General features: G+C 34.9%; 1 protein-coding gene across 9 annotated transcripts in view; it reads left to right on the top strand.

Annotated features, from left to right (window-relative positions):
• The window catches only part of Akap13 (A-kinase anchoring protein 13), a 328,817-nt gene that overhangs the window by 41,588 nt on the left and 272,927 nt on the right, over nucleotides 1–14,302 (top strand). Inside the window, exon 1 of one of the 9 annotated variants that reach the window (XM_076851385.2) lies at nucleotides 7,474–7,528. The exons of the other annotated variants lie outside the window; for them this stretch is intronic. The gene's annotated coding sequence lies outside the window, so the exon portion shown is untranslated. Of the gene's footprint in view, nucleotides 1–7,473; nucleotides 7,529–14,302 lie in introns of those variants that run through there. 9 annotated transcript variants of the gene reach the window in all.

The following is a 14,302-nucleotide window of genomic DNA, read 5'->3' as shown; positions in this document are numbered from 1 at the left end:
ACTTTCTTACCTTTTCTTGATTTCTAGGTGGAAAATTATATTGTCTCAGATACATTATACCTCCCTCAGAAATGTCATGACTGTTGAGTCAGTCCACAAACACCCTAGCTTTTATTTTTGGTCTGAACCTAATAATGGGGACTTCCCAGTCATCGCATCATATTATTAGCTAAGCTTCCTAAACGCATGGGTGTTTGTGCTAGACCAATGTGGTTTCATTACAATGAGGATATCACTGGAAAATTAAGCAAGTATTGAAAATTCCTTGTAAAGGAAAAAGAACAACCAGCAAAGCTATCCATGTTTATGGTGTTTGGTGTTCATCTTTTATATATTTAGCAACTGGTTTACTTTGAACCAGTTTATGTATCCAGAAGAATCAGTCAGAATATCTGCCTTCTTTTCATCAGAATAATCACCTTGGTCATATGCTCCCTATTGCCTTTTCTTTTAACCATGACTGGCATGTTCCCAACTTGTTTATATAACTTTAGCTTCATGTTTATGGCATAAATCTGTTTTGTGGATGAAAGCTTTTTAAAAAATTTCCCTTTTCCTGGAATTTATGTTCTGAAATATTGCTCCTATTTTAACTGAGTATGTATATTGTAAATTCATGGGTTCTATCCAGGAGGGACCCGACTTTGATAATGTAGAGCTGATGCAAAATCTTAAACAGGCAGTTGTCATGTAAATAAAACAGCTTTTTTCTTTCTATATTCATCAGTAGATGTTGTTCTATTCAAGCTACATAGGTAAAGCAATCTTTATTTAATTAGTTTTCATTTTAGTCTGTCTCTACCAAAGATATCAACAGAGTGGTGCATCACAGCACTCTCACACATTTCTCTTTTTCCCAGAAGAGCTGCTTTCTCACGCCCTTCCAATTATTCTTACCATATATGTAATTGGAAGAAGCTGTTTCTTTTTCTAGCCTCTACCAAAGAAATGATGGCCATTTAAGAGGCCAAGGATTAAGTTTGGAGATGGTGTAGTATTTTTATTTAAAAATAAATTGTACTTATTTATTTTTAAAATAAAATTTTAAAAACGTAAGTGGATTTTACAAAAGGGGCTGAGAGCAGTTGTAAGAACAAACAGTCTGATATAAAGAGAACTACAAAAATTTTAGGTAAGATCTCTAAGCTCAGCATTCTGGTGACATGGGAAGGTTTGAAGATTTCTGTACAGATCTTTTTGTGGTCAAATTTTCACATATGTAGATACTTAGAATTGAAATTTCTGGGTTAAACTGCTTTTTAAAGTGGTATACATTTTACATTTCCACCAGCATTTTTATGAGTGTTCGAGTTTTTCCACATTTTTGTCAGTACTTGGTATTGTTAATCCATTTTATTATAGCCATTCTGGGGGCTATGAATTGACAAGTCTAGGGTATCATGTTTTCTTTTATGGATCACATACTTTGTGTCATATCTAAGAGGTCTTTGCCTTAGTCAAGATCACAAAGATTTCTTCTGTTTTCTTCTAAAAGTTGTATAATTTTTGTTTTTAGGTTTATGCCTGAGGTCTATATTTGGGTTAATTTTTTTGAGCTGAGTTTACTTTTTTGGATATGCATATCTGCTTGTTCTAGTGCCATTTGTTAAAAGGCCCTAAGAACTTCTTTTTCCTTTAAGCTATGATACTACTTCTCAGACTTGTATATGCAAGAAGCCTTCATTTTCTGGCGGAGTTGGGAGAAGTGGATGGAAAGGGATTTTTTTGGGTCTTAGCTTTGTCATAGGGAACTCTTATACTGTAGTTCAGTTTGCTTTGATACTCTACCTTTTGAGAAGACATCCACAGAGTGTTTGTAAACAATGAATAGTTTTGGCTGATTTGACTCTTCTTAAGAAGTGCTCTGTTATCCTCGCCCCCTCAGGGTGATTATGAAGTCTTAATCTTAACCCAGTTAGGGGTGGGTAAGCCTAGGATAGTACACACTGTCTTACTAAACATTTAACAAACAGTTCTAGAATGAAAATGGTGAAATGCTTCTTCGAACATTTTCTTTTCCTGGCAATTCTTTCTAACTGTATAAAACATATTTATATACTACTCAAAGTAAAAAGAATAATCTTTTTCTTCTTTCACCACCACCCTGATTGTAGCTCAGCAGTGCTTTTAATTTTGTAGATTGATATAGGGATTGTGGACAACATACTTTTTTAGAACAGTATTATGATCTACTGGTGGATTCAGGTCTGTGTTTTGCATTTCTCAGGAAAAGGGAAAAGGGTAGGAACTAATTTTTGACAAGCATCTATTGTGAGCCAGGGCTTGAACTTCACAAAGCCCAATGGAGTGTTAAAATTACATTAAAATAGTATTAAAATTTATTTTCTCTCCCTTTCTCCTTCCTTTTTTTTAAAAATAGATTCTAGTTCAATAATTTTCCCAGTGTCATTCAGCTAGTAAGAGAGAGATGACAGTCAGGGACAAAACGTAAGCATCTTTCAATTTAAATTGTTCACCTTTCATGGTTTAAAAGGCTAAGAAAGAAGAAAGGATGAAGTAATTTCCCCTTTCTTGCTTTCTGGTTCCATGGTGTCCCTTTTGTTCTCCATCAGAATTAGAAATCTCATGATCCCCTTATGTCGTGCTCATATTAAAACTTGTTTTTCTTTTCCTTTCTGCATCGTGTTTTCAGCTCCTAGACCCTTAGTTTTAACTTTGGTATTCAGTAGCTGCATAGAAAGAAGATGACTTGGGTTCTTAATAAGGCATATTCTTTTGAATTGTATTTGTTTTGTTTTGTTTTGGTACTGGGGATTGAACTCAGGGGCATTTTACAACTGAGCCACATCCCCAGCCTTGTTTTGTATTTAATTTAGAGACAGGGTCTCACTGAGTTGCTTAGTGCCTTGCTTTTGTTGAGGCTGGCTTTGAACTCCTGATCCTCCTACTTCAGCCTCCAGAGCTGCTGAGACTATAGGCATATGCCACTGCACCCTGCTGAAATGTATTGATTTTTAAATTAATTTTTAATCAATAAAATCTTGATTTTAATTTAAGTGTTAAGTGATAACTAACTGGGTTCTCAGGCAATCCGCTCACTTCATTGATTAAATGGGCTGCCTACTCAACAAGGATCTTTCCATGGTATAGTACTATTCCTTATTTTTTTCATGTAAGTAGAACCAGAAATAAGGTTCTAGTAATATGGGCAAAGAGTATCTACCAGAGGGATGAGATTTGAAGAATCTCTGTCTTCTCATAGTACCCTTAAATCTCAAATTCTTAAAACTCTTTTGTGCTCTTCCTTTTATTTAAATATATATGTATGTATACATACATACGTATGTATATACACACATACATATACACAAATGTCCATGAATATAACTAGATACATGGCTATATTTATATATCCTTATCTGTATATATGAGGAGAGGGAGAGAGATTGATATATATCTGTATATGTGGGGGGAGGGAGAGATTGATTTATGATTCTAGAATTCATTTTTCCTCTGTTTAGGAGGTATTTAGACCGTCAAGTCTCTTTTGATATCCAAAACTTCCCATTGACACTCTAATAATCTGTTGATTATTTTAATAATCTGTTAATTATAATCTGTTGACTATTTTGTTGCCATAGTATCCTTCTTGGAAACAGAAAGGTGGTTAATATGTTTGTACAGGAATTCAGGGTTTTCCCCTTGGCTGACATTTACTGGTAGAAATTTTTTTCTTAGTGATTCAGGTTAAAGTTTGATGCTATAAAGAATATAAAGGGATGTGAGATGTTTGGACTCTGGACAGTTATAAAGCAGAGTTCTTAATATTAACCCACTCTGTTAATTGCTAAACTGGTTTATTTAGCGATTTAGGGCTTTCTACTTGGGCTAGTTACTTGTTATATGAACATCCTGACAGATGTTAAACGTGGGCTGAACATTAGAACTCAGGCTACAATGGAGCACCAGGCTCATCAAACAAACAGAATAGAAAACAACCAAAATGGTAGATAGCAATGATGACATTAATACATTTTGGCCAGTGAATTTTGGTAAGGAATGATAAAATGTGATTATTAGGTATGGAAATGAAATCTTAAGTGGTTATGTTTTTAATTTTATTCTGGTGTAGTGAACCTTTGACATGATTGCAAATGGTGTTCACACAGGAGTAAGCAGTTGGTTAGAGTCAAATCGTTACTTTATATTGATTGTCATTTTTAAGTGTTCAGAAAAGCCAGGAAGAAGCTGCTACTGATGTAGTAAAATTCCAACAAGCAAAACAATCCTTTTAGGATGTCTAGAACTACAAAATAAACTTTTAAATCCTTCTTAGAAGACATGGCCACAGAGTTTTTGTGGGAACAGGATTATAGTTCAATAAAAATTTAGTGAAGTTAGCACTAGGACTCCAGTAATAATTCTGGGGAATGATTCCATTCTCTATGGCCTTCTACTTTACTTTTTGGACCTTTTACTTCCTGGAGGCTTCTCTGAGCCCCTTTGCCCTTGAGTACTCTGTTACCACAGAAATTAACTCTTTATATGGTACAGTCATTATAGCCATTTTGAAATCTGTTTCACTACTGAGGAAATTAACAGAAAGTTGTACAAGTTCTTGAATTTTGTTTTTTCTATTTAATATCTTGTTTTCTCTCAAGGTGTGTAATAAATGTTTTGTTCCCTTCTTTTCCTCCATATACTTAATCAAAAAACCCTTATCATCTGATCTCTGATAAGTACTGGCAAGTTAGTATAAAACAGTTCTTTGAAATGAATTTCCTTAAGGTTATTTATGTTTTTGAAAGATGCTGGATGTTGCAGTTTGACACCTTAACACTGAAAGGGGCTTCATCTCTAAACCTGGCTTTTGGAATCCACAGAATCTATGATGGCATCTCTAAGAGTGAGCCTAAAGGAAACTGATTGACATGTTCTAATTTTAGAGGTACAACTAATAATTTTAGGATTTTTATTAATCATTAATGCAGAAGTAAATTTATCAGGAAACTTAGTTATTTAGGATATTCTGTTTCCTGAAATGTCATTTAATTATTATTATTATTATTTTTACCTGCAGAAGTAAATTTACCAGGAAATTTAGTTATTTAGGATATTCTGTTTCCTGAAATGTCACTTAATTATGTTTTTTTTTTTTTAAACCTGCCTATTATGGAAGTAGTTAATGTGGCAGTCTCTTTTGATGAACATTCATTTAATTACATCTTCCTTTGAACTCCCTGGGTACTGTGACTTCACCTTTATTGTAGTATATACTTATAGACTGACTTGGGGAAAAAATATCTGTGAAAAAATTCTGCCTTATACTTGAAGTAATTAATAAGGTAGGAATGGAGATAGCTAAAGATTATTCCTATTTGTCTCACTATAATGGCACCATTACTGAAGGTTTTCTTCTGTTTATTTTGACTTAGTTTTAGAAGTGCCCTGACTGTTGAGTGGTCTAGTTTTTTTTTTTAAAGAGAGAGAGAGAGAGAGAGAGAGAGAGAGAGAGAGATTTTTTTTTTTTTAAATATCTTTCAGTTTTCGGCGGACACAACATCTTTGTTTGTATGTGGTGCTGAGGATCGCACCTGGGCCGCACGCATGCCAGGTGAGCGCACTACCACTTGAGCCACATCTCCAGCCCGAGTGGTTTAGTTTTATTGCTAGTGTGGCGACAGCAGGAAGTAAAGATAACAGACATTAATTTGGGTTTAGGAGATTTGACCTTATTGTGAAGAAAGCAAGAGGTCCTTGGAAAGGTTTGATAAGAAAATTAACATTCATATCCAAATTGTGGCAGAGTTGATCCATGTGGTATTCATGGAGGACTGGATAGTGGTTAGAGGCAAGGAAAATAGAAGAGAAGCTATGACTCATGAGAGAGGATAAGGAGTTAGTAGGGATGGATAAATAGCAGTTGTAGAGGAAAAATAATGGGATTTGTTGAGGTATAATGTGAGAAATAAAGGAGAAGGAAATAGCTGCATAAGGCTTGAGGTGAGACTAAAGGACAGTAAATGAGAAGATGGGTTTGTGCACTGGGACTAGTATGTTTGTCAAGACAATTAGGTTATGGAGCTTAGGAAAGTAGTTAGAGCTGGAGAATCCGTGTCAAGAGCAGTCTGTACGTGAGCAGCAGCTGAAACTGAGGGAATGGGGCTAAATGGATTTGTTGGATATGAGGGCAATCTGGAGTTTTGTTTTGTTTTGTTTTGTTTTTGGTACCAGGTATTGAACCCAGGGGCACTCAGCTGCTGAGCCACATCCGGAGCCCTATTTTGTATTTTATTTAGGGACAGGGTCTCAGCGAGTTGCTTAGCACCTCGCCATTGCTGAGGCTGGCTTTGAACTCTCCTGAACCCCTTGGATTATAGGTGTGTGACACTGCACTCGGCCAATCTGGAGTTGTGGTAAATTCAAGCTATAGTTATTAGCTGTTATCATCATATACTCTGGTAACTGTTCTAGATGGGCCTAAGTAATAATTTGGTACATTTGGAGTTTAAATAACTCACAGTTAAAACCTATTGTTTCAGAATCTTTCCCTATGCTCCACTAGTAACTTTAAAACCAATGAGGAATTGATTTAAGTTTTTTCTTTCTCCTTTCCTCTCCCTTTTGCTTGCTTTGGCTTAGTGGAAGCTGGAAACACCTTTATGTACTTTTTGGTTGTAGATGAGGGTAGGGAGCATAGCCATAGCAGTAATAAATTTTATGCCATTTTTGTTTTTTCTTTTTTAAAAAAATCATTTTTTTTTTTTTTTTTTTTGGTTAGAGATTGAACCCAGGGTACTTTTCCACTGAGCCATATCCCTAGCACTTAAAATTTTGAGACAGGGTCTTAATAAGTTGATTAGGGCCTTGTTAAGTCCTTGAGGCTCTGGCATAAATTTTATGCTATTTTCTTTCTCATTGTACTTATCTGTGTCATTTTACTAACACTATCTTATACGAATTGTATTGGTGTTTGATGGCAAGTTGAAATTCACAGAACTTTTCATATCCAATGCTCCAGCTAGCTGCTGTAATCAGTAGAAAATAAAAGTACTATTGTATGTTGGAAAATACCTACCTTGGCTGTGGTCAGGCGGGTCAGTCCTCAGGATTTGAGATCCATTCAGTTATCAGTAGACTTCAAAAGATAAATATGTGTATCTTAGAAGCATGTATAGAAAACAAAGAAGGACATTTAAACATTAAATTAATTGGTGTTTTAACATTTTTATTATAGAATATTATGGTAACAGTCATTTATTTATTACAAGAAAGAAGATAGTTTGGGGCTGGAAGCAAAAATGCAGCATATAACACTTTTACTACTCTTTGATGTTTTGTTGGGGAATTACTTTGAATTTCAGCATTGTGCTTTTGTGAAATGTGCCTTCCAAACTGGAGTGTGTGATACTTGTTAACCTCTAGCTGATTATCAGATCAGTTTTCATGAAAACAGGTGTTCCCTTCTCCTAGCTATGTTTTTTTTTTTTTTCCAGAAAATTGACGCCAAGAGGAAGTTTGAAATCATTTAGATAGACTTCTTGCCAGTGACTCCTTAACCATTTAGGTAAGAGGAGTTGAGAATGCACTGTTAGAACTCATAGATGCAAGTCTTCTGGGGGAAAAGACACACAAATTCACAGTCTTCTCCTTTCTACTCTCAAATGATACAACTCTTAGTCTGCTTCATGCAACACATAAATTTAGAAATCATCCTAGACATTTCCTTTTTTTTACTCCATGTACTTTTCAGCAAATATTGTTGACTTTTAATATCCTGAATATCTGTTGTCCATCCATTCTTTCCATCTTTATTACTATGATCCTACCCCAGCTATTCCCTTGTATCTTAGCTGCTGCCATAGTCTTTTAGTTTGAATCCTGATATCTTCTTGCACTCTGCTGTCCATGATATAACCAAGTGATCCTTTAAAATGTGCATGTGATTATTGCTCTTGGTCTTAAAGACTGAAGTGCTTTATGAAGCCTAAGTAGGCCTACAGTCTGACACCTGTGCTTTTTTTCAGCCTCTTTCACACAGTATTCCCTTTTATTCTCTTTTCTTTAGCCACATTTATCTCCCCCTAATCCCTCCTATTTACCTTTTCTTTCTTTAAAAAAAAATTTTGTTGTTGTAGTTGGACACAATACCTTTATTTTTATTATTATGTGGTACTAAGGATTGAACCCAGGGCCTTGCACATGCTAGGCAAGCATTCTACTGCTGAGTCACTACCCCAGCCCCCTGTTCACCTTTTCTATACCATCTTTGTACCTTGAAGGATATATTGAATAATATATGCTTGTAGACTGTGAAAGTTGGTCATACCTTTGGAAATGCAAACCAGGTGAGATTCTCTTTTTAATTTGGAATGAAGTAAGTGCCAAATCCAGCAATCTGTGGAAGACATTGATTCTATGACTTAATTGGATTTTGATTTGCTACTTAAACTTTATGTAAAGAAGGAATGGGAGAATAGGTAAACTGTTAGTACTGAATTTGTGGTCAGAAAATGACAGAATATCTTATTTGCTTTTTTAAATAATAGATTTATTATTGTTGTTGTTATTGTTGTAGTACTAGGGATTGAATCCACAGGTACTCTACTGAGCTATATCCCTAACTCTCTTTATTTTATTTTATTTTTAAAAAATTTCAGGACAGGGTCCTGCTTAGTTGCCCGTGCTGGCCTCAGGCTTGAGAGCTTCCTTCCTCAGCCTCCCAAGTAGATTGGATTATAGGCATATACTCTTGTTATTTATTTATTTTTTTTAGATAAGAGTTCTTCAATAAAATTGAAAGAATATAAATCCAGTTGTGATTTTAAATTCCTTTTAAAAACAACTCTATTGAGATATAATTCACATACCATACAATTAATCTGTTTGAAGTGTACTATTTTACAATTCCATGGCTTTTTAGTATCTGTATTTACAGAATTGTATGACTATCATCATGATCATTTTAGAATATTTTTATTACCCCCAAAAGAAATCCTATGTCCTTTGCTATCTATCATCCTGACCTAACAGTTTAATAACTTTTATCTCGAATAACTCACTTAAGTTCTCTGGAGCTCAGTTCACTTTACTTGTTCAGTGTGAAAACAGCCATCAAGAAATCCAGCCAGATTTTCTGCTTCCTTAACTTTTCATCTTATTGACAGGGGAGTTTACTGGCTGCCAAAATCACAGGTCTCTTTCTGTTTATGCTACTTTAAGATAGATTTCTTCTGCTAGGCGGAGTGGCACACACCTGAAATCCCAGTGATTTGGGAGGCTGAGGCAGGAGGAATGCAAGTTCAAGGCCAGCCTCAGCAGCTTAGTGAGATGGTGTCTCAAAAAAATTTCTTCTCCTTGTCCATTTGTATGTGTGTCCTGGGTGTTTTGATAGAAGTGCAGGGTTAACCTGTATCCATATTAAATTTCATCTTGGTGTATTTGGTTTCTCACTTATATCTTTTGTACATCTTTTTAGCCTTTAAAAGGACAGAAAGCCCAAACAGGGAGTACCCCAAGTTCTGTATAGAAATCCTGTCAAAATTATAGAGCCATACTTGAATGGGGGCACCAAGCCAAGGCTTAACCTTAATAGAGAATGGAACTGCCATCAAGAGACAGAAGTTTGCCTCTGAGTTCACTTAAGTGTCTGCTTTAAAAAATATAAAGTTACTCAAAATCTGAAGAAACAGAAAAATGTGACCCATTCTATAGAGTAAAACTAATAGAGATTGATGCTAGATTTAGCAGATAAGGATTTTAAAGCAACTGTTATTACTATACTTAATTACATACAGGAAGACATACAAAATCTCAGCAGAGAAATAGAAGCTATAAAAAAAGGAAAAACAAATAATTTTACAGGGTAAGTTTTTAGCAGAATAGAGATAATGAAAGAATTATTGAACTTGTTTATAAGCGTGATGTAATCTGCAGAAAGCAGTTGAAACAAAAATGAACAGAACCTCAAAACGTGGAACAGTTAAAAAGGTCTGGAGTTGTATGTAGAAAGAGAAAATGGTATGAAAAAAATTGCACAAACAAAGGATAAACATTTCCTAAATTTAATAAAAAATTAAGTAGAAATCATTAGAGTTTGTTGTTGCTTATAAAAGTAAAAAAGGAAGATGGTTTACACACTGAACCAGGAAGAGTTCAGGCTGGACCGTCCTACTTCTCCATATGTCTGGTTCTAACAAGCCTGACTGATTTCAGTCCCTGTAGTGTTTCTTTCTGGTTCTTACAGATTCACACCATTAAGAGATCAGTAGATTAAAATGCAGCCAAGATTAAATTGCACAGATTGGTAGAATGTGATGATTTTTTTTTTTTTTTTTAATGTGCTAGGGCTGGTATCTTTTAGAGGTCTGTAAGTAACCCTGGATCTTTTTGTGTGTTTTGCTTTTCCCTCTGCCTTTTTTGTTTTCCTTTTCTGCTGTACTCTTGTTTCTGATAAAGGGTTAAAAAGGAGACGCATAATTTAACTAGATTGGCTACATTAAAGGAAGTGAGTTCTATAGACACCATGGTCAGTGTTGGCAGAAAGCAACCCTTGGGAGGCTTTTGTGGGAGTTTTGCTTTTTTTCTTCTGGGTAATGTTATTTGTGGCAGTACTGGGAGTCACTGGGTAATGAATGTTACTAACATGCCTCGGTTGAAATGTGGAAGCTAGGTTCCTATGATTCTAACCTTAAAGTTTTTTAGAAATGCATATTGCTGTGCTCATGTCCAGGTACTATGTCCTAATGAGGCCATGATGATTGTTAAGATTCTGAAATACCACCTGGAAGATTGTCCCTCCCCTTTCCACATAATGCCTGTGACCCAGCAGCTGTAGGGATAAAATCTGGTATATGGCAGTGATTGCCACTGTCACCTTGATTTGACGATTGGTGATTTTCCTCTTCATAAATATTCATACATCTACCTTGCTTCTCCCTCTTGTGCCTGTGCCCATCCATGTGTGTACATCAGTAATGTTTTAAGTCCAGTTAGTTTAGAAATCCAGTTATAGATTCTGGGAGTTAGCATAGTACAGAATTAGAGAGTTGGCTTTTGAGTTAGATTGATTCCAGAGTTCACCACTTTTTTTTTTTTTTTTTAAGAGAGAGAGAAAGAGAATTTTTAAAAAATATTTATTTTTTAGTTTTTGGTGGATGCAATGTCTTTATTTTTATGTGGTGCTGAGGATCGAACCCAGCGCCCTGTGCATGCCAGGTGAGTGTGCTACCGCTTGAGCCACATCCCCAGCCCAAGTTCACCGCTTTTGAGCAGGGAATCTTTAAACAAGGTCTTTGAGTCTTGTCATTTTTCTTGTAGAATAGAGGAGAGTACCCACTTCTCAAGAATTTTTTAAAGAATCTGCATATAAGAAGCCTTCCATATAAACCTATATTCATTCGATTTCTCTTTGGTGTTATCATAGCCAGTTGTTCTAGGTCATTTCTACTTTATATATTTTTGTGTAATTCTTCAGTTTTAAGGAATTAATTTCAAAATGGGAAGTTTAAACTGGTAGGTTCTTTTGTGTCTGTAGTATAGAAGATAAGCTGAAGTATGATTGGATTGCTCAGGATTATACAGCTATATTTAATATGATTTGGGATTCTTAAATTTATGTCAATATCTCCCTAATAGTAAAGTTAATGTAGGTTTGGAATTTTCAGTTTCTTACCCCTATCCCTTTTCCATCTTTCACTAGTTTACACATAGATTACAGTAGATTTCTACTGTACTTAAACTTGTAATGATCTTTAGGCATTTATTACTTTATAACCTTACTGTATATTTGCTTATGGATCTGCATGCTATTTTATAGTAGACTAGAGGTCTCTGAAGGGCAATTACTTGGAATTTAGTAATTTTTGGATCCTTTGAATGATTTATTATCTTATCCCTCTTCCCATTATACTGTTTACCTGTGTACCTTACTCATCATAGTAGATTGTTTTTTTAAATTGATGACATTGATAACTAGAAAATAACTTTTGAAACACTTTGTTATGGTTTGGATCTGGAGTGTTGCAGTCTCATATGTTCAGAGGTGGGGTGCTGAGGAAATGATTGGATCACAAGGCTCTGACCTCATTAGTGAATTAATCTATTGATAAACAAATAAGCTGCTGGAATGCGGGACCTAGTTGGAGGAAGTAGGTTACTAGGGGCTTGCCCTAGAAGATTTGCCTTCTTTTAGACCCCTTCCTCTTTAAGTGTGTTTTTGAGTTTGCATGCTTCTTCCCCACCCCAATCATTTCCTTTGTGTCTTCCTCTACCTAGATAACTGTGGTACGTCATTTCACTTTTTTGTTTTCATATTTATTTACCTTGGAGTGTATATACTTTGAAGAACAGGGGTTATATTTCTATTGTTCTGTCTGTAGCACCTAACACAATGTTCCTAGTTGTAGGTGCTTACTGAACTTCAGTGAATGAATGAAAAAATAAACAGTTTCAGGAGTTAACATTTGAGCTTGTAATCTTTTTGGATCTGCGGTAAATTATCCATTAGATTCAAAAAGTTTGGTCATTGCACGTTCTCTCTCTTTGTCCAGTTTAGTGATTTAAATGTTGACCGAAGTCGAGTTGGGAGGGCATTTTTGATGCCTGATTTCTAATTTTTTCAAGGACTCAGTATATTAAAATTTTCTTTTATGTATTTTTGTCTTAAAATAATGTGGAAGAATGACAGCAAAAATCTTAAAAAGTATTGTTTTGTGGGTTATGTGATACAGGAATAGCCTACATTTGCTCATTTGTAGTTTTTGCTCATTTGTAGTCAGATGGATATCTGTTTGATTATTCTCTCAGTATTGTGTGAGTTTAAAGGGGCTCTTACATGCATTCGAAGATGAATGAATATGATGAGAGCACGTTAGAAAAGCTTGCTTGTATTTTTCAGGATAAAGGAAGTTTTAAGGTTTTCCATGGTGACTCTCTAAGACTGCAAAGAACTGAAGTTGGGAATCCTGTCTCTGCCTTCTCATCTTTCTAGCCCCGTCTGCAGTTTGTATTACATGTTTTGATTAGCTGAAACATATACTTTTACAACCAGTGTCACTTTAAAGCTGGTTAAATTCACAGCCCTTTTAGAGATATATTGTGATTTGAAAATCACACTCTGTTATGATGACTCTTCTGGATTTAGTAGTTGTCTTTACACAAGTTTGGACTATTTTAATCTCTAGTAGCAGATGAGAGATTATCTTTGGAAAGAGGCTATGAAATGAAATTTAACTTTTGGTAAAACAGATAGTGATTTTTATGTTGGAAGAATAAGCATAGTAGCATTTTAACAGTATAGTCATGTTCTGCTTAATGTTGAGGATATTTGAAGAGTTATAACACAATAGTGGTTGTACTATGAAGCCTTGGTGTGTAGCAGACTGTTTTATGTAGTTTTGTGTAAATGCACTCTGTGATATTTCCAGGATGACAAGAGAGCCAGCATATTTCCAGTGTTAAACAAAACATGACCACAATTGTTATTTTAAAGAATACAAGGATATTGAATAGATGTCTTGGTCATCTCAGATGATTTCCATTTGTATCACTTTCAGAAGTTTTGTTATTGTGTGGAAAAACAAACAGGAGAACAAGTAAAGAGCTTAGGATATGGGTATGATTTGTAGAATATTGTATACAGTTTTAAAACATAAATAAGTTAATATTTGGGGGAGTAGTTTTACCTTTATTGATTTTTTTTTCTTTTTTCATCAGTGAGCACTCATTTGGTTGAGTTTGCCCTCTTCTAGCCTTTATACTTTTTTGCAAATTTGTTAAGATCTTCTTCAGGTTTTTTTAAAAGCAGCTTTTGTATTTTCAGTATACAGATCTTACACATATTTTATTAAATATATCCTTAAATATTTGGATGATATTATATCATGTTTTTTGATGATATTATAAACATCTGAAATTTCAAGTTTCTTTTGTTTGTTTTAGCAACTAGGAGAAATACAATTATTTGTTTATTGACCTTGTAGTCTGCCATCTTGCTTTATAAAACACTTTCTCTGTTAGCCTTTTGGAAGATTCCTTTTGTCTGCAGATGAGAGGCAGCATTAATTCTCTCTATCCCCACACCATCTGTATACCTTTATTTCTTTTTCTTACCTAACTGTACTTGCTAGGACTGCCAGGACTGTGTTGATTAGCATGGGTGAGAACTCACATTCTGGTTAAGTTGCCTGTCTTAATGGTAAGCATTCAGATTTTTTACCTTTTTGTATGATTTTAATGGATTCTGTTTATCAGGTTGAGAAATTTTCTATTCCTAGTTTGCTGAGAGGTTTTATCATGGATTAATGGTGTTTTATAAATGAGTTTTCTGCAATAATGTAGT

This window comes from Callospermophilus lateralis, chromosome 3 (assembly GCF_048772815.1).
Source record: "Callospermophilus lateralis isolate mCalLat2 chromosome 3, mCalLat2.hap1, whole genome shotgun sequence".
Taxonomy (NCBI): domain Eukaryota; kingdom Metazoa; phylum Chordata; class Mammalia; order Rodentia; family Sciuridae; genus Callospermophilus; species Callospermophilus lateralis.
This window is presented reverse-complemented; position numbering and strand designations above follow the sequence as displayed.